The sequence below is a fragment of the Sciurus vulgaris genome (assembly GCF_902686455.1).
Source record: "Sciurus vulgaris genome assembly, chromosome: 6".
NCBI lineage: Eukaryota > Metazoa > Chordata > Mammalia > Rodentia > Sciuridae > Sciurus > Sciurus vulgaris.
Window position 1 is genome coordinate 4,751,889 of NC_136466.1, and position 18,253 is coordinate 4,770,141.

The 18,253-nt window shown below is 46.8% G+C and overlaps 1 long non-coding RNA gene across 1 annotated transcript; it reads left to right on the forward strand.

The window, feature by feature from the left end:
* The first annotated feature begins 1,743 nt into the window (after window positions 1-1,743).
* Window positions 1,744-12,182, forward strand: LOC306663299. Its single transcript, XR_013764443.1, has 6 exons — window positions 1,744-1,807; window positions 3,441-3,461; window positions 5,016-5,036; window positions 8,749-8,884; window positions 8,990-9,016; window positions 10,118-12,182. It is a non-coding gene; the product is annotated as an uncharacterized lncRNA (long non-coding RNA).
* Window positions 12,183-18,253: the final 6,071 nt, after the last annotated feature.

Sequence of the window (18,253 nt, forward strand, 5' to 3'; positions counted from 1 at the left end):
TGTCCTAGTCCAGGGCTCTGGAGAGGTGGTGCTGGGCTTGATCAGGAAAGCAGGCCTGCAGGGCAGGCAGAGGTTCCTGACAGTCGGGGTGTGAGTGTGATCTCTGCAGGTCACTTCTCAGGTGACGAGCCCCTCCAGGTGAGTAAACGTGGACCAGAATGATCTGCACTGCCTGAGCTTAGCAACATGATGTTGGGGATAAATCTCATTTGGGTCTTGGCCATTCCTCTACCTTCAACTGTCAAATCCATAGTTAATAATGTCAGAGAAATTATTCTTCAAACAGTTTAAAATCATTCAATAGAAAATGTCTAATGCCTGTGGCAGTGTTTCCCCCTGGAAGTCCCCTAGCCCAGGACTCAGAGACTGCTCTGCTCCTGTACCACTCTGGGCACAAGAGAGGGGGTCAGGGAAAGGGTGCTCAGGAAAGCCCACCTGACCTATCCCAATCTGGCATGGATGGCAACACATGTCAAGAAAACTGGTCCCTATCGACTGTGACTCTGAGCACAGTCACCTCTGAGCTCATATGCATGAAAAAGGTAAACCCCAACTTACATAAGTCAGAGCTTTGGTGTCTTGTGGAGTAATGAACTGGTAGGATTTTAGACATGTACCTTTTAACTTGGGTACAGATTTGTTTTTAAGATAGTCTCAAAGGACACATGGTGAGTCATTCATAACTTCTAAATTGTGGCTAAAGCATTTGGCCACAATTTAAAGGCCAGGTGTTTTTGAAGGACAGAATGGATGGAGGCAAAGGCTGCATAATACATGGAAATAAATAACAATCGGAAGTTTGGAGTTCTTAGTGTCCCTGACAAGCTTGATCAAGCATCTCTTTGCTTTGTTGGATTATCTCTATTATTCCTTCAAGGTTGTAAATATGACTTTGATTCTGCAGAATGAAAAAAACAAAAACAAAAACAAAAACAACCGGTTGTAGAAATTGGGTAAAGTGCCAAAGAAAGGTTGCAGTAAACCCGTAAAATCCCAGAAGAGAAGCCAATCCAAACACAGAACAGTCCACCATTGAAAGGTCTACCAATGCCCACTGTTGCCATTTCTTATTTCTTGCTCATTATTTTGCTAGTTTTGTTTGCTTACTCCTTTCACTGGGTTTGAGAAGAAGGAAACCTCCCTAAAATGTATGTGAAGTGCCTTCTCTGCATTGCCTCTCTGGGCCTGGAGGATCCTTTCTAACCCAAGCTGAGGTTTAGAATCCTTCCCATGCCCCACACACCAATTACCACGGCAAGAATTGCGTGTATATTGTTAACAAGTTACACCCATGAAGTGCACTTTGCAATGCCCAGGATTTCCTCTAGGTGTGGCCGTGGAGATGGGCTGGCTGTTCCAGGGCATCCTGACTCTTCCACTTTTTCCACACCTACTCCTGCCCAAGACCCTGGGACCCTGTCCCTGTCCCTTAGTGCTCAGGTCTCACAGAACTGGATGAGCCGTGTGTGGAATATCTGAGAGCAAGCCCCACAGAAAAGAGCAGAAACTCGAGGCAGGGGTGGACAGGCCACGGGGCATTGACCCTCCAGATGGTGGTGTCACGGGGAGTTCTTGGTGCTTTGCAGTCCTAGGAACCCCCTGGGGGATGATGGGGACACTGCCTCAGCATCTCTTCTGCCTCGTCCTCATTTTATCTCGTCTCTGGCTAATCTTTCACAAAGTCAGGGCTGGAAAGATTGGAGTCAAGACTGCTTCTCTAGCAAGTCTTCCAGACTTTGATAGCTGTGGACTTACCTTTGTTCATCACTTATCTCATTCCATACAGAACAGCTAATGAAGCAGAAAGGTGAGTACAATCTGTTTACATTTTGGAGGCAAACATACTATAGAAAAATGTTTGCTATATTAAACTAATAATAATTTAGGCACAATAATCATCAATTATTTTAGAGTGTATTTATGTCATTTAGTTATCTGCAGACATTATCATGGACAATATTATATATCTTTGTGGTTGCACAAACATATTAATTTTAAGATTGTCACACTGAATCATATTCATTGTGAATATCCCAGTTTATTAAATGGTTTGATTTTTAAAGGTCACATAAAGCATTTGCATATTCCTTGATGGCCTTTTCTATCATTGCTTCTAGATGAAGCATCAACAAAAAAACTCTGACTAATCCTCACCTTGATTTTTTTCTAATTAAGTTTTCAATTTCTCCCTTAATATTATTTTGCTTTATTATGTTTGGAAATACCAACCAAATATATCAGAATCAACTTTTAACTTTTTTAAAGGCTCTGCATTTCCTGATATTATGTAATAAAATTTAAAAAGAAATATATAAAACCATTGACGCATTTATCCACATTTTAATGATTTTTCTCACAATGTTTTTATGTTTATTTTTTTCTTGTCTCTTTCGGCCTTGTTATTATTTAGCGTTGTTGAGGTATAAAGGAAGCGTGAAACTTGTGTACACCCCAGCCGTACGAGGTGGTGCACAGACATTTAGAGCTGCCACCTCCTCTTGCTCTCCTGGCAGTTTGTCACTAACGTTCTTCTCTGTCTCTCCATGTGGTCCTGAGGTACAATCCACGTGAGTCTAGGTGACTCGGCTCTTTCTTGGCTTCCCCTGGCAGGAAATGCTTTCCCTCACTTCCCTTTGGGGGTATCTGTCCCTGTGGATGGAGTGACTTCCTGTGGTTTGCCTCCAGCTGTGACGTACTTCCAGAAGCCTCCAGCCTCTCCACCTTTTCTCAGGAGAGGGTTGGGCCCACCTGCACTCAGGGCCCTCGCTGCCACCCGGGCTTGCTGCTGCCCTGTGCCCGTTTCTCGCTGCCTTTCTGATGATGTCCCTTTTCTCCTTTCTGTCTGTCATGAGATGAGTTTCCCCCGTGGTGCCTTAGCTCCTCACGCTTCAATTTTCGTGCATCTCTTGGAAGTTTTGCTTTGTGGTTACTGTGAGGCTTACAGAAATTATCTTATAGTTGCTTTTGATTTGTTTCATTTTCATTATCTTATAGTTTTAATGAACTATTTTAAACAGACAGGAACCTAACTTTGACCACAAGGAAATGAACTGGGCTGGCTAGAGCTCAACGTTGAATCCATTAACCAACATGTCTCTTGAATTTTCAGGTCATAGCTTTTATCTTTTTGTATTGTGTGTCCCTTGACAACCTCACCCAAAACTTTAAGACATAAAGGGAAACTTTTTAATATTCTGTTCCATATGAATATATTCACAAGCAGAATGTATTTTTCAGTTTGTGTTATGATTTCTTATCTAGATAATACGAGTTTCTTTCTGTATCAGATACACACTAGAACACCCAGCCCTTGGTCTCAGGTCCTGGGATGGATTTGTGTGGTCAAGAACATGAGAAAATTTGCTAATATTGTTGTTTTGTGTGTGTGTGTGTGTGTGTGTGTGTGTGTGTGTGTGTGTGTTTCTTTTTTTCATATACAGAAGAAATAGAAGAAGAGAATGGTAAGTGACATTTATTTTTGACCAAGGCAGTAGGGTAACATACACACAATTGCTCTTTGGGATTGTTGTAACAAAGCCAAAATCCACAGCATTCTTTAATCACTTAAAAGTAGTGTTTGGGGAAAATTAAAACAATATCATGGTAGTCTGAAAGGTCCCTACTGAGCATTCGCAGATGGCAGGCAGTCTTTTCCAGGGATGGAGGAAGGTGTGGTGTGGGCTTTGGCCCTGAGGACTCTCAAGTGCCCCCTCAGTGAGGACAGGTGACTCCTCTCCCAAGAGGGGTGTCCAGGGGTCCTGCTGAGGAGGGGCCAGCCAGGCCCAGAAGTCGAAGAGTCGGTGGTGAGGAGCGGAAGGGACCGGCAGCCGGGAGCTTGCAGGTGCTGCCGTCCAGAATGTGCCAGCCGGCGGCTCCATCAGAGGAGAGGGCAGCTGACCTCGACTCCCTCTCCCAAAGTCCAGGCAGAGCCAGGCTCAGACGGTCAGCACACAGACCTTGCTCCAGGAGCAAACGCTACCTGAATGCTGTCCAAGGGGGAAAGGCTGACCTTTGCTCGACAGAACTGGGAGAAGGTGCAGGAGTGAAGCAGCCAAGGAGCTGCGTGCTCAGGTGGTGCCTCCTCTTCTCGAGGGTGGAGAATGGGCTGTGCGGTTGGTGGAGGTTTCCTGGAAGAAGGGTCAGAAGGAAGCCACTCAGAAAGCCTCCAACAAACAAACAGCCTGAGCGTCAGTCAAGGCTCAATTATTTGTGGTTCAGTATTTGGTACTAAAACTCGTGAATCGTATTTATTCCTAAGCCACTATACAAATACAACAGTGTCCAATCTATTGAATAAAAATAGCTTCAGGGAAGTAAATAAATTCTGTGGTTCCTTTTAATTTGTTCATCCATTCATTGATTTTGGTTCAAGCTGGAGAAAAATACATGGTAGTTAGACTTTGATGTGTTTTAATGGGATCTGAAATCAGTCCTACTTTAAATAATGTCATTGCTTAATAGTTTCAAGATCTTGCAGAAGATTTTTAATCTCAATGGGCACAGTTTTCATCTGCAATTTATCTCTGATAATGGTATCTAGGGGATATTGTTTATTAAATGTTGCATATTTAAATACTTTAACATATATTACAGATAATATTATTCTTACTACTACTAGGATCATAGCTATTAATTTCCAAAGAGAAAGCATGATTTTATCTGGTTCCAAATTCTAGGATCTCATGAAATCAAAGTGGATCATGTTGTCTATTTAATCTCCACTCAATTATTTCTGTGAAAAAAATAAATTAGCTTAAAAATTAGTTTAAATTATCATGTAGGCAACAATGTATCCTTAGCCTGAATATTGTCCTCTCATATGCTCACTGCTCTTTTACTGACAGAGCTGGTCTATGCACGAAAATGTTCATAAAGCACTTAGCTACAAGTCTCACATGAATGGAGATTATTGACCTGGGGTGGAATAAATTAAGGATTATCAACATTAGGAGCATCTTTGTTTTCACTCTTGTCAATTAATCTTTTTTTTTTTTTTTTTTTTGCTTGTTTTTCAGTTGAACTCCTGAAGGAATGTGGTAAGTTTTAGTAGGCATTAAGTACTTAAGTTCATCATTCTATTTTAGGATAGAAATCTGTTGATGTGCTCATGAATAAGATGATTTCACCATTGTCCTGGAAATGGGCATGGAAGAACAGAATTCGTGAACCTGGGAGAAGTATGAATCTAGTTCTCAAATTATGCTAGGTTATATATATGTGCTGGCACATTCGCACATCCTCTGCCTAGCAAAATCTACTAACCAAGTATAAAAGTGCTTCAAATGGGCCCATGCCAAGGAACCACTCCTTGAATTTAGGATGACTGCAGATTTCATGACCAACTCATTCTCACACATGAGAATCAATACTTAGTTTTTGTAAAGAAAAATTTGAATGGTTTTTTTTTGGGGGGGGTATCAGGGATTGAACCTAGGGGCATTTAACCACTGACCACATCCCCAGTCCTTTCTTTATGTTTTACTTTAAGACAAGGTCTCACTAAGTGGCTTGGGACCTTGCTAAGTTGCTGAGGCTGGCTTTGAACTTGTGATCCTCTAGCTTCAGTCTCCTGAGCCACTGGGATTGCAAGTGTACACCCCTGTGCCAGGCTCTTCTGAAAGAAGGCAAAGAAACAGCTCTTATCTAAGGAAAAGAAAAGTGTCATATGTGGAAGAAGAAAAACACATAACTATAGTTAATACTACTTAAATTAGTCTTATTATATTAATCTGTTTTGTGCTCCTATGATAGGATACCAGAGACAGGTATTTTATAAATACCTTGATTTATTTAAAGCAGATTTACTTCTTACAGTGGCCCAAGGTCATGGCACCAGCAACCTGTGAGGGCTGTCTTGCTGCATTATTTCATGGTGGAAGGTGGAAGGGCAGCAGAGTGTGATATGGCATGGAGAGGGGAAGGTGTCTAGCCCACTCCCGTATCAGGAATCCTCCCGTGATAGCTGACTCACACCCCCAACTGTGGCACTAACTCCTTCATGAAGACCGTTCTCCCACACAGAAATGCCTAGTAACGGTTCTACCCTCCAGCACTGCTACAGAGCAGCTTGTTTCTACCACATGCACTTCCAGGGACATTCAGACCACAGCTTTCCATCTCTGGTCCCCCAAATTTATGTCATTCTTCCCAAAGTCCTAATTTGTTCTAGCACCAACTGAAAAGTCTAAAGACCAGAGTCTCATCTGAATCAGACACAGGCAAGACTCCAGGTGAATCACCTGGGGACATATACTCTCCAGCCCAGAGCGTGTGAAATCAGCAAGGTTCATGCTTCCAAAATATAATGGAAAGACATGGGACAGACAGTCTCTTCCACTCCTACCCCATAAGAGGAAAAAAGGAAGGGACAAAGGGGTAACAGATCCCAAGCCTGAAACTTCATGGATAAAATAGCATTAAGATTTAAAGTTGGAGAATAGCATCATCGCTACCGCAGACTGACAGGCACACTGACGGGCTTCCCATGCCATCTCCTCACATGTCTATTATTGTGCCTTATCTTCTCTGTCCTACCTCTATCCTGGTTTCTCCTCCCTCTCCTTCCCCCACCGAATACTTCCTCTTTGACTTCAGTTCATCTTCATACATTCAGTGTATAAAGGTATTTTCTCTCCACATACTGACCAGAATGCTTTGCTTTGTGTTTTGACAACGGCCATTCTAACTGGGGAGAGATGGTTTCTCATGGTGAATGATTTCAGTTCCCTGATGGCTAATGATATTGAGTGGTTTTTTATTTTTATTTTGTTTTAAAAAAGTTGACAAGGAACTTTGATTGGTGCAGCTACACTGGGAAGATGAGTGGATCCCGGTCCTTAGCCCTGTCTTCAGGGCTGACAAGGACTCGGAGGTTTTATAGAAAGGGAACTGAGGTCAAGGGTGAGGAGTTTGCACTGCCAGACACTTCGCACAGCTGCCAGAAGAGATCTTGGTCAGGTGTGCCTGCCCACCATTATCTCAGGTTGCTCTGCAGGCCTTGTCCAATAAGGAAGTTGCTGTTGCCTGACAGGGGTGGTTCCCACCACATAAGGTCCATCCGATCTGGCCTGGTTCCTGGAATCCAGGGTGACACTGGAGCAAAGAAGGTGGATGTAAAATGCAAGCAGGGACGCCAAGTCTTTCATCCTCCTTTCAGCCACCCACAAGACATTCACAGGCAAAAGTGAGGAGTCTAAGTCCTTGTCATGATTCTCCCCTGTCCTCTGTCCATTCCTCAGTCTTGAGGGAACTGGGGTGTTGGCCAGTCTAGTAGCAGGTTCCTTGTCCCAGGGCTAAACCAGTTTTTAAAAAATAGCTGAAGTGTAAAAGGAAATGGGTCCGATGCTTAAGCCTGAAAGTAGAAACACCATGATGAATTATAGGGCAGAACAGAGAGCGAGTCAAAGTCTGAAGTTATCCAACTACATGGATCATGTAGGGCTTCTCTCTCCTTTTAGATGGTTCCAGAAGTATGGACTACTAAAATATATATTTGGGATCCTATTTTCTTGCTTCTATCTAAATGAAGGCCCCTGTCCAAGTCACTTGCTCCTCCTTCTGTGTGGAGGAGCCTGGGAACCCTTCTCTGTGACAGGGAGGTAGAGCTGACACAAGTGCGTGCAGAGTCACATCAGAAGGGCATCCGTCCTCCGCTCACGTGTCCCTGCATCACTGTTCTCCTTCATCCTCGTAGAAGTGCACTTGTCTTCGGTTAAACCTCCCTTCCAGTAGATGACTCCTTTCCTTCTACTCTTAAGCTGAGATTTCTCGGGGTCACACGTAGGGACTGTTTTGAAGCCTCATGGCCCCTTCGGTCTCTTGCTCTCTTATTGTGTCATCTGCCAAGAAGGGTCAGAGTCTTGCTGACCACATGTGGCTTGTCTTGAACTCCCAGGGACATTTCCCTCTCCAAAGACGCCTCTGCAGAATAGTTTGCAGGCGAGCTTCCTGTCCTCCAGGTCCTCTTGATCCCCCTGATTGGGCGGCTAGGTGCCTCACTGGAGGGGCAGGACCCTTAAAGGGCCCATCATGCCTCGGGTCCTGGTTGAACTGGGTTGTTCCCTGAGTCCTGGCTGACCTTGAAGGGCAAAACCCAAAATACTTTTCTTAGCCTTCGTAATCTCACAGATGAGAAATATTAGTGATCTTTAATTTTGTGTCTGCTTTCATCAAAATAAGAAAAAATAAACAATATTTAAATCCATAATAGAAAAGGCTAGGTCACTAATCATTATTGATAAAAATAAATAGTATTCAGGTATTAAATTATGGCACAGAGGTTTTTATTTTCATGGAAAACATTAAAGTTTAAATAGAAAAGTCGATATAGCATTATTGGATGGTCTTTTTTGCTGTTATGAAGTAAAAAATATATATGTAAAAAGACACTTTAACATTTTATAGCTGCTTATTGGAAATGTAATTTGATTCTCTCTCTCTCTTCCTCTTTCTCTAATAACATGAATGCATACTAAACAAAAGTAATTGCCATGAAGAGCAATAAACCAGGGCATGGCAGTTTCTGTCTCTAGATTTAAGGGGTCCGTTAAGTGACCTCCAGGACAGATGAGCTCTGGACTCGCTGGGTCCGAGTGTGATCTGAGGCAGCCAGCCCTTCAGTCCCTGAGCCCAGAGATTTTGTTCCAAATGTACAGTAACACCCCACAAGTTTTATAAGATCAAAGCTAAGAATTGAATGTCTCAGAATTCTGTAAATGAATATCTTTCTACCTGTTTTGTTTGTTTTAGATAAAATTAGCAAAGAACTTGGTGAGTCCTGTGTTTCCGTCATAAGGTAAATTAGAGTGTGGCCCTGTGATCGCTCAGAACACTTACCTCTCTCTATTCACTGCTGTAGAAGAAAGAAAATTCCTTGGAGAGCAGGGTAAGGGAAGCCACGATTCCCAGTCGGTATGCCGCGTGCCCTACCTACAACAGCCCCGTCCTTCCCAGTCACCCCGTTAACCTTCACTGTCTTCATCAATTGCAGGTCTGAATAAAATTCGAAAATTTGCAGGTAAGTGCAAAGGGAATGCTGTGTGGGAAGACTGACTAGGCTTGCAATCCCATCTGCAATTCCACCAATTCTGTCGAGGAAAAAAAAAGTCTTTTCCCTATCACCTCTAGCACACATGACCTTGAACACAATCTGATTCTGGACTTGTGTTCTGTTCAATAAGCACCGACTGGGAAAGCTTTCATTTTAGAAAAGACTAACAGTTCTTCAGCTGTGCAAAGCAGAGATAGCATGTTGTCACCGAAAAGGACATAAATATCCAGGTAGGTGAGAAGCAGGTGCTCGCTCTCCTGACCCCGGAAATACCACAGCCACAAGACCCTCCAGATCCAAGCGGACTGGCCAGCCGGGTTGGTTTCCTTCACTCTCTTCTCCTGCCGTCTTCTCTGTTCCCTCACGTCTCTGGCTCTGCTCAACCTGCCCACACACCATTGCTTCTCGGTTTAGAAAAGAGAAGGTAGAGACAGCCGCCTCTGTGGTCCAGTCCTGACCCACCGTGGGCACCCTCCCATTTCTCCTGCTGTCAAACTCTCAAGGAGCTGCCTCCAAACACCCGCTCCCCACACTCCCTCCCGCTGCCCTGCCCTTCGTCCAGCTCCTGAGGCAGCTCTGGTGGGCCCCTCCCTCTGTGGGCTGGCCTCTGCCTGGGACCTCTGTCTGCTCACACGCTGCTGCCCTGGCCCAGCTGCCTCTGCCTGGGCCCTCGGGAACACTGTGTCTGTGCGCTGCCCACAGGGGCCTCCATCCCTTGCACCCACCCATGGTGGGCGGGGTAGACCTTGCTTAAATACTGAAGAAACATCATGAGGCCCAGACGACCCCTTACTCTCCTCAAGGCACTGACTGCGGTTGTCCTGACCTGTCTCCATTCCTTTGGAACCTGTAGTGAAATTCCTCAAGTCTGTTTCAGAGATGCAATTGTAGGGACCTCAGGACAGTTTGGGGCCGGGATGTGGGATGACCTCATGGGAAACAGCACACCAGTCACGTTTCTGTTCCCTACTCTCGTTTATGAAAAGGACCCTGGAGTCTGTTTGGCCTGTCTTAGAGTCTGCACGGGCCCAGTGGAGGTCCTATGATTAATTCTCCTTCCTTCTGCAGAAGACATAATACTGGATAAAGACACCGCCCACCCTTACCTTGCCGTGTCACCTGATGGAAAATGTGTGAAATCTGTGACCCAAAAGCAGGACGTCCCAGACAAACCTGAGCGATTTGATACGATGCCAGCCGTGCTGGGTTGGAACAGCTTCTCCAGGGGCAGCCACTACTGGGAGGTGGAAGTGGAAGGGAACAGCAAGTGGACAGTAGGGGTCTGTGTGGACTCGGTGAACCGCAAGGGACAGTACATCTCCGCTAAGAATGAGAGTGGCTTCTGGACACTGTGCCTGAAGGACGGCCGGTACAAGGCCCTTTCAGTCTCCCCACAGGTGCTCCACGTTCCGGGAGCCCTCCTGAGGGTGGGCATCTTCCTGCAGTATGAGGAGGGCTTGATCTCGTTCTACAATGTGACTGAGTGTACCATTCTCCACACTTTCAAAAGCGAGTTCACCGAGCCCCTGAAGCCGTATTTCTACCCGGAACCTGCTGGTGAGAAAAGTACCAAAGGCCTTACCATTGTCCCGCTGCCGGCAGCAGACCCTGCCGTCCCTGTCTAGAGCGCAGCTGCTATGTCCTCATGGGTGGCAATGACAGGATGGGATGCTATTCCCAGAACAGAGTCTGCAAGCCACAAAGAAGCCAGGCTCCCTCCAGACGTTGGGAGACCACGACTCTGGGTGACTTCAGGTGCTCCCTGCACTGCCCATCTCCCCATCAGGGAACGTGCTTCCTTCTGTCCCGGCCACTTATAGAAAGGCAAAGCTGAGCCGTCCTTGGTAGACTGTGAAAATGCTCCAGGACACTCCTTGGTAGATCACGTCCACTGTCTAATGTGCTCTGCAGGGCGATGGCATGCTTCTGTATCCCCAGGACAGGGTGGGGTTTTCAAGACGAGGGAGCAAGTGCGGTTCACTGTAAAAACCGTTGCTGCCTCTTGAGCAGAACCAACACTGACCGCCCCTGAATGGAGTACGGCTGGATCTCCCTGACGGTCAGGTCACATGCTTTCCAGGCATCTCTGCAGCTCTGATCACTCACATGATCTGACCCAGGGTCCCTAGGTCACGGCGACACGGTTCATGATGTCTGCCTCCAGCTGACACCAGTAAGCATGTGCTGTGTTGTCTGTTACCAGTGACTCAAAGCCTTGCTCACAGAACAGCCAGAAATGACGGAAAACAAGGTTCAGAGCAACATGAACTTGCATGCTTTGCTGCCTCAAGAATCCCTTCGAAGAAAGCTTCGGTTCTCATAAAGTTAAATGTGCAATTATCCTATGATCAGTAATTTCACTGCTAGGTGTTTATTCTAGAAAAATAGACACTATGAACCAAAGATCTTGTCCGAGAATGTTCTTAGCAGCTTTATTACAAATCACTGAAAACTGGAAATAAATGTCTTCCATAAGAATGTATAAATATATTCATAGAATAAAATAGTACTTGGCACTATATGAGACTATGTGAGACACTGATATATGCAATAATGTTGATGTTTCCCAGATATATCATGCTAATCAAACAAGCTTGACAGAAAAACGAACAGTGCACATCTCCATATGTAGAAAGTTCTTCAACAGACCAAGTAAATATCTTGTGAAAAAAAAGTTAGGTAGGTAGTTTCGGAGGTGGATTGACTGGGAAGGGGCAGAACTTAAGCATCGTTATCTTACAGTGTTATCACCATCTCCAGTTTGGTCAGAAATGGTCCTTGCCTCTTGCTAGTGACACCCTTGTATGGACCCTCCCTCAGTGAATTTGAGCTATGCTCCCCAGAGGACAGTGCAGCCAGCGTTAAGTGACATTGGAAGTCTCACCCTGAAGTGGGCAGCGCTGTCCCCTTGGCCTGTGGGATACCGCACGTGAATCATGTCAGTGCCGAGCCATGAGGGCACTCAAGCAGTCCTGTGGAGAGGCCCTGGAGGGAATTTCAGGCCTCCGGCCAATGTCCACGTGGATGAACCAAAACGGAGTGGACAGTCTGGCCCCAGTAAAGCCAGCAGCAACCAAACTTCATGAGAGACTCAGAGCCATGGCTACTCAACCACCCTCAAATTCCTAAACCAAGAAATGACAAAAATTTTGTATGAGAAACTATTTCTGCTGGAACTGAACTTTGGGATGATTTGCAACTCAGCAATCCATATCAATTTTAGACAAAGAAAAGTGAATTTTAAATGATAATAAAATCCATTCAGCAGGTTTGCTTTTGCACTGTTATGGCTTGACACACACACACACACACACACACACAATATATATATATATATATATATAATCAATGTTTTAAAAAAATAAGTAAATAAGAATCAAGAAAAATGGCTACTGAATGAGACTCTCTCCCACAGAAACTCCAAGTTGAACAGATATGCATTATTTGATAAGTTTTTTCTTCACCATGACCAAACTCCTGAGAAGACCAATGTAGAGGAGGAAAAGTTTATTTGGCACTCATGGTTTCAGAGATTCAGTCCATGTTCAGCTGACTCCATAGCTCTGGGCCTGCCTAGAGGCAGACCACGGTGGCAGGGGGCAGCAGAGGGAATCAGCTCAGAATGTGAGAGCCAGGAAGCACAGAAAGAGAGATAGAGAGAGATAGATAGAGAGAGAGACAGTGCTGCCCACCAGGGATGAAGTACAAGTCCACTGATCAGGTGAAGGCTCTCTTAACCTGATCATTCCACCTCTGAACATTCTTGCATTGTCTCACACATGAGCTTTTGGGGGACACCACGTATTCAACTCATAACATTCACGCACCAAACTGTCTTCAAAAGAGCTAAAAAGAAAAAAACCCAAAACAAAACAGGTCAAGTGAGAGGAGGTGGTACCAGTTTTCGGTATAACAAAAAGACTTCTTGAAGAAGGTAGAGAGAGCTGCCCCCGTCACCCCTGCCCCAACCCCAAGAAACCTAGCATGGAGAGAGAGACATCCCCTCTCAGGGAGGAAGAGAGAACTCAGTTTGGAGTCTGACATGAAGCCTGGTACCAGGGCCACCACAGTAAGACCCTGTGGAGGCAGAGCCCCACCCCTGCTGCCAGGCCAGTCGCATGGACTGAACCTGGAACTCCACTAGGCCAGGCCACTGAAGCCTGTTCCCCTCTCCAACCTCGGGGCAGACCTGGGAGCAAGACTCCACTCAGTGGTCAACTGAAATGAAAGACAGCAAAGGCTTTGTCTTAGATTCCAGTGCCATTCTGTCTTGGTGAGACCAAGCACAGAGACCCTTGAAACAGGCCAGAGTATGCAGATGGGGCCTCGAGACCAGTTTAAGGCAGAGACCTGGTGTTATCAAATAGATATGAGGTGTCTCCCCAAAGTCCATGAGTGAGAAAACGCAAGAAAGTTTAGAGGTGAGAAGGAAGGGTTATGAGAGTCTTGACCTAATCAGTGCATTAGTCCACTTGAGTGGATCAACTGGGCAGTGTCTGTAGGCAGGTGGGCGTGACTGGAGGAGGATGGTCACTGGGATTGTGCCTTTGGCGTTTATATTTTGCCCCTGGTGAGTTGACTGGGTCTCTCTGCTCCTGATTATCAATCATATCCTGACTTGCTTTGCTGTCACGCCCTCTGCCCTGATGTTCTGCCTTGTCTTGGGTACAGAGCGATGGAGCTGGCCATCTACGGATGGAGACCTCCATTTCAGTGTCTAGTCACAGCAGCCAGAGCCAACACAGCAGCTGGGCACCACCAGCACAGACTCATGGATCGGCCAGCATCATTTCCAGCTTGGAGGGAATCAGTTCACACTACCCTCCTTTAAGACTGCAGGCCGTTGTGGCTGTGAGACTCAGGCATATTCCAGTTAAGCACCAGTGTTGGTGGCCAAGGGGTGTCTCCAGGCCCTGTCCCCCAACCTCGGGAAACAGATCTCAACAAATGTCCAGACATAGGACTCGAATCACTCTGGCACGAGGCGGGAACTGTACCTCAGTGGGATGGACTGGTGTGAGGCTGCATCAGCACCAGCTTCAGGGTGGGCTTCACCGCAGCCCTGAGACTTCACGGGTTATTGCCACTCTGAGGGGCAGGATGGCCTAGCTCAACATTGGCCTGGTAGCCAAGGGACTGCCTTCACCAACCTCACCCCAACCTCGGGCAGCAGTGTGGAAGAAGGCCCATTTGCTGGGGAACAGGACAGGGAGTAAGTGTAAGTACAGAAGGACAGGATGCAGGCCTCAACGGATCCAGAGAGGCCTTTACTCCTTCACAGACTTGGGTGCTGTTGGGGTACATTTTCCAGATGGGAAAATGGCCCTCAGTTACGGAGGGGATTTTGGTTTTATAGGGTACAGTGCAGATGATGTAATCATTGGAGGCTGTGTATGGGCAGTGTGGACCGTCAGGGGCAGAACTACATAGGAATGGGATAATGAAAGGGGTCGAATGTGCAGAAAAGGGGGGCGTTTGCAGTGGACACGTCGGGGTCCCTGAGGCTCCCATAATGGGGGTATCTGATTTAAAGTACCTCCATGCCACTCGTTCAAGAGCAAAAGGCTCGCCCCACGATTGACCACAAGAGAAGCTGCATGGCCGCTCAGCATCCCTGTGACCTGGGGCTCCTCGGATGGGCCCTCTGAGGTGGCAGGGGCAATGGAGCCTGGGTCCTGTCATTCCAACAACTCAGAGAATGGGACTTGGGGACCGGGTGGCTGTACCGGGAGAAGGGGGTCCTTCCCTGGGGACAATCCACCTTCCCATTCCCCACTGTCCACACTTGGGACAGGTTTGGAGGGGTTCCTCGGGTCAGGGCAGGCTTTTGCCCAGCGTCCTTGTTGCCTGCGTTGGAAGCAGGGTCCAGGAGGTAGGCTGGTGGGCTGCAGCCGAGAAGGTGTCAGGTGGTCGGGTGCAGCCGTGAGCCACAGGGCTTTCCTGCGGCTCTGGATGGCGAGGCCAGAGCTGGTGTTTAAGGTGCTGCTCTTTCTCCTTTTTGGCCTCATCTTCCCAGGACATTCTCTAACTGCCTGAGTTTCTTGCAAATGTCAGGTGCAGACCTGCTGATAAAGTCAAAATGAAGAAAGAGACGGCCACCAGGCCTGCTGATGTCCAAATCTGTATACGTGGTGACGGCCTCAGAAGCCCGGCCACAAATAGGGTGGACTTTGCATCAGGTCCTGGTGTGATTTCCTTCATCTTTTCCCAATTAACCTGCACGAGGATTTTCTCTCATTCCTTCAAGGAGGCAAGTGCTCCTGCGTTGGAGTCTGAGGACCCTGGGGTCTTGAGGCTGATAAGTCCAACTAGATTCAACTGCAGGGGTAGCAGCGTCTGCTGCTGGGTGGATATCTGGGTTTTGGCCATGTAGGAGGTCCACATGAGCTCTCTCAGGCTGCCAAATTCAAGTGCATTCCTCACTGGTCAGGGTGGATGTTAATATATAGTACACATCTGCCAAGGAAGGTGGTAGGCCTGAGTCAACAGGTGAACTCCTTCCTATATTTAGCAGGGTTTTTGGAAAAAGATCCCAGTCTATCCTCTATTTGGGACATATCTCTCATGGAGAAGAGACCCGGACCGTCCTTCAGCTCTTGCCACTTCCCGAAGAGGGAGCATGTGTTTTGCCAGGAGACTTTTAGATCTTGTACAGGGAGGGGATGGCAGGGGAGAGGGGGAACTAGTGTGTAAGGTCTGAGGAGGTGGATCTGACAGCAGGGCAGCTGGACTTTGTAGGGAGGAGTCAGCTATGGGAGACTTGGCTGAGGGGCACTTGATGGGGTAGCTGAGACATTTGGGGGAGGGGTGCCTGATGGGGCTATAGGACCCTGCGATCTGTAAGGAGGGGGTTCATCTGATGTTTCTGGGGCTGTATATGAGGAAGAGAGTTGAGAGTCTGTAAGAGTCAATTGCAAAGTGGGCAAGGTTTGCATAATGAGGGATTCGAGCAAAGCATTGTGGTAGGAACTCAGGAGAAACCACATGAGAGACAAGGTCAGCCAGCGGGAGGGCCCTGTCCTCTTTTATAATAATGCAGCCACACACACACAATCACCTCACTCTGTGAGACCAGCATTAACCCTTCCAAGGCCAGTGCCTCAGTGACCTAATTGTCTTCCTCAGGCTGCACCTCCTGAAAGTCCCACCTCCTGGAGCGTCACAGCGCTGAGGACCACACTCCCACTGGGCACACACTCAAAGCACATTCAAACCACAGCACTCCACCCCTGGCCTGCAAGGCCCCTGCTGCCTCACAACAAAAACTGCATTCCTTTGATGTCCGGTCTCAAAGTCTTGATTCAGTCCATCCTCATTCAAAATCCAACTCCAATGCTGTATCTAAAACTCAAGGCAAAATTCCAGTGTGAGCCTGTCAAATCAGAAACATACTTTAGACACGTGGCAAAGCAAGCACAGGATAAACATTCCTAACATAAACCAAAATGCAGTTTTTACAGGACCCAGTGGTCCTGAAGCCCAGCAGGGAAGCCACTGAGTCCTAAAGCTGCATGTCCTTCTTGCTCTGCACACTGTGGAGCGGGTGGGCCCACAGGGCCTTGGGCAGCACTACATCCATGACTCTGCTGTCTGTAATCCCAAGCCTATGCTCTCTGCAGCTTTGCACTGACACTCGGGACTTTCCAGGTCTGCAGTGCATGCTGCTGGTTGTTTCACCCTTGTTTAGTCCTGCTGATGGCCCTGTCACCATGGATACACCAGGCACCACCCACTGGCTGATCTCAGGACAGCTCCATCCTGCAGCCAATGTTAGCCTGGCATCCCAGGCTTCCTTTCAGAATCTTAGTTGAAGCTGCCATGACTGGATCGCTGGTTCCCGCTCAACCAGTGTCATATAGATGCCACAGGGTTCTAATGCCAGTATGACCAGACCCTGGGTCAGCTTGAGCCATGGACACAGACATGGAGTGCTTTAGCAGAAAGTAGGAAGCACAGTTCTGAAATGGCCTGGGCGGCTAGCCTATGGAGAGCACCAGGTGCCTTCTCTGAAACACTCTTTTCCTGTGAGGCCTCTGCACCTGTGAAGAGGGCCAGCCCATTGTGGGAAAGTGTAGAGACATGTTTAAGCAGCTCTAAGATGGGGGCTGGTGTTGGGCCAGGAGGTGGCGCATAATTAGTGTTAACATGGCGTGATCTACCTTTGCTTGATTGGTTGATGTCTCTTCTGCGCTAGTGGTCAACAGATGTTCCTCATTTTAATTGGTACCGTGGCGCATGCTCCAACCGTGCTACTTAATCCTAAGCTGATTGGCTGCCTTAGTGTATATAAGACATTCTCTTCACCTGGGAGGAGATCGCAGAACACGGGACTAAGCACACACCTCTAGGTCACAGGTCGCAGGATGCAGATCACAGAACACGGGACTAAGAACGCACCTCTAGCACGCACCTCTAGCATGCACCTTTAGGACGCAGGATGCAGGACGCACCTCTAAGAAGAAGAAGCAGACCTCTAAGAAGTAGCCTCTCTGAAAGCGTAGCACCTCTAAAACTAAGCAAAGCCTCTCTTCCTCTAAGCAAAGCCTCTCTTCCTCTATAAACTAGCGAACAAGCAAGCAAGCAAGAAAGCAGCCCAAAGGAAGATAATAGAAGTAGTTCATTCCCAGTCCACCTCCGATTCCTTCCCAGGAGATTGTTGCTGCGGGCGGCAACAGGAAAGAACAAAAGGAGGAGAGATCTGAAGGTGATAAGGGAGAGAGGGTGAGGAAGGCCCAGTCTTGTTCTGTTCATAAAAACTCACTCCAACTATAACTAATAAACTCTGGGAGCCCCCGCATAAATCCCTTCTGAGGGCAATACCCCAACAAACTAATAAACTTTCAGTAGGCGCCATCTCTTAAGGTTTCCACCACCTCCCAACATCACCACACTGAGGGCCAATCTTCCAACATATGAACCTTTGTGGGAGACACTCAGGGTAGTCAGATTATAGCAGATGACTATTATTTCTTCTAAAAAGAGCAGGTATTGGTGATTATGTCAGAAATTTGTGACATTTATACAAAATTGGTGGGTTCCAGAATGGGGCAGTCACAATACAAAATAATATGAAGCTTTCTGACAAAATGGAAAAAAAGAAAGGAATGATCCAACAATTCTATGCTAAGTATACATCCAGAAGAAATGGAATCGGAATCTCTAAATGATGTCTGCATTCCTATTTTTCATAACAGCAACATGATT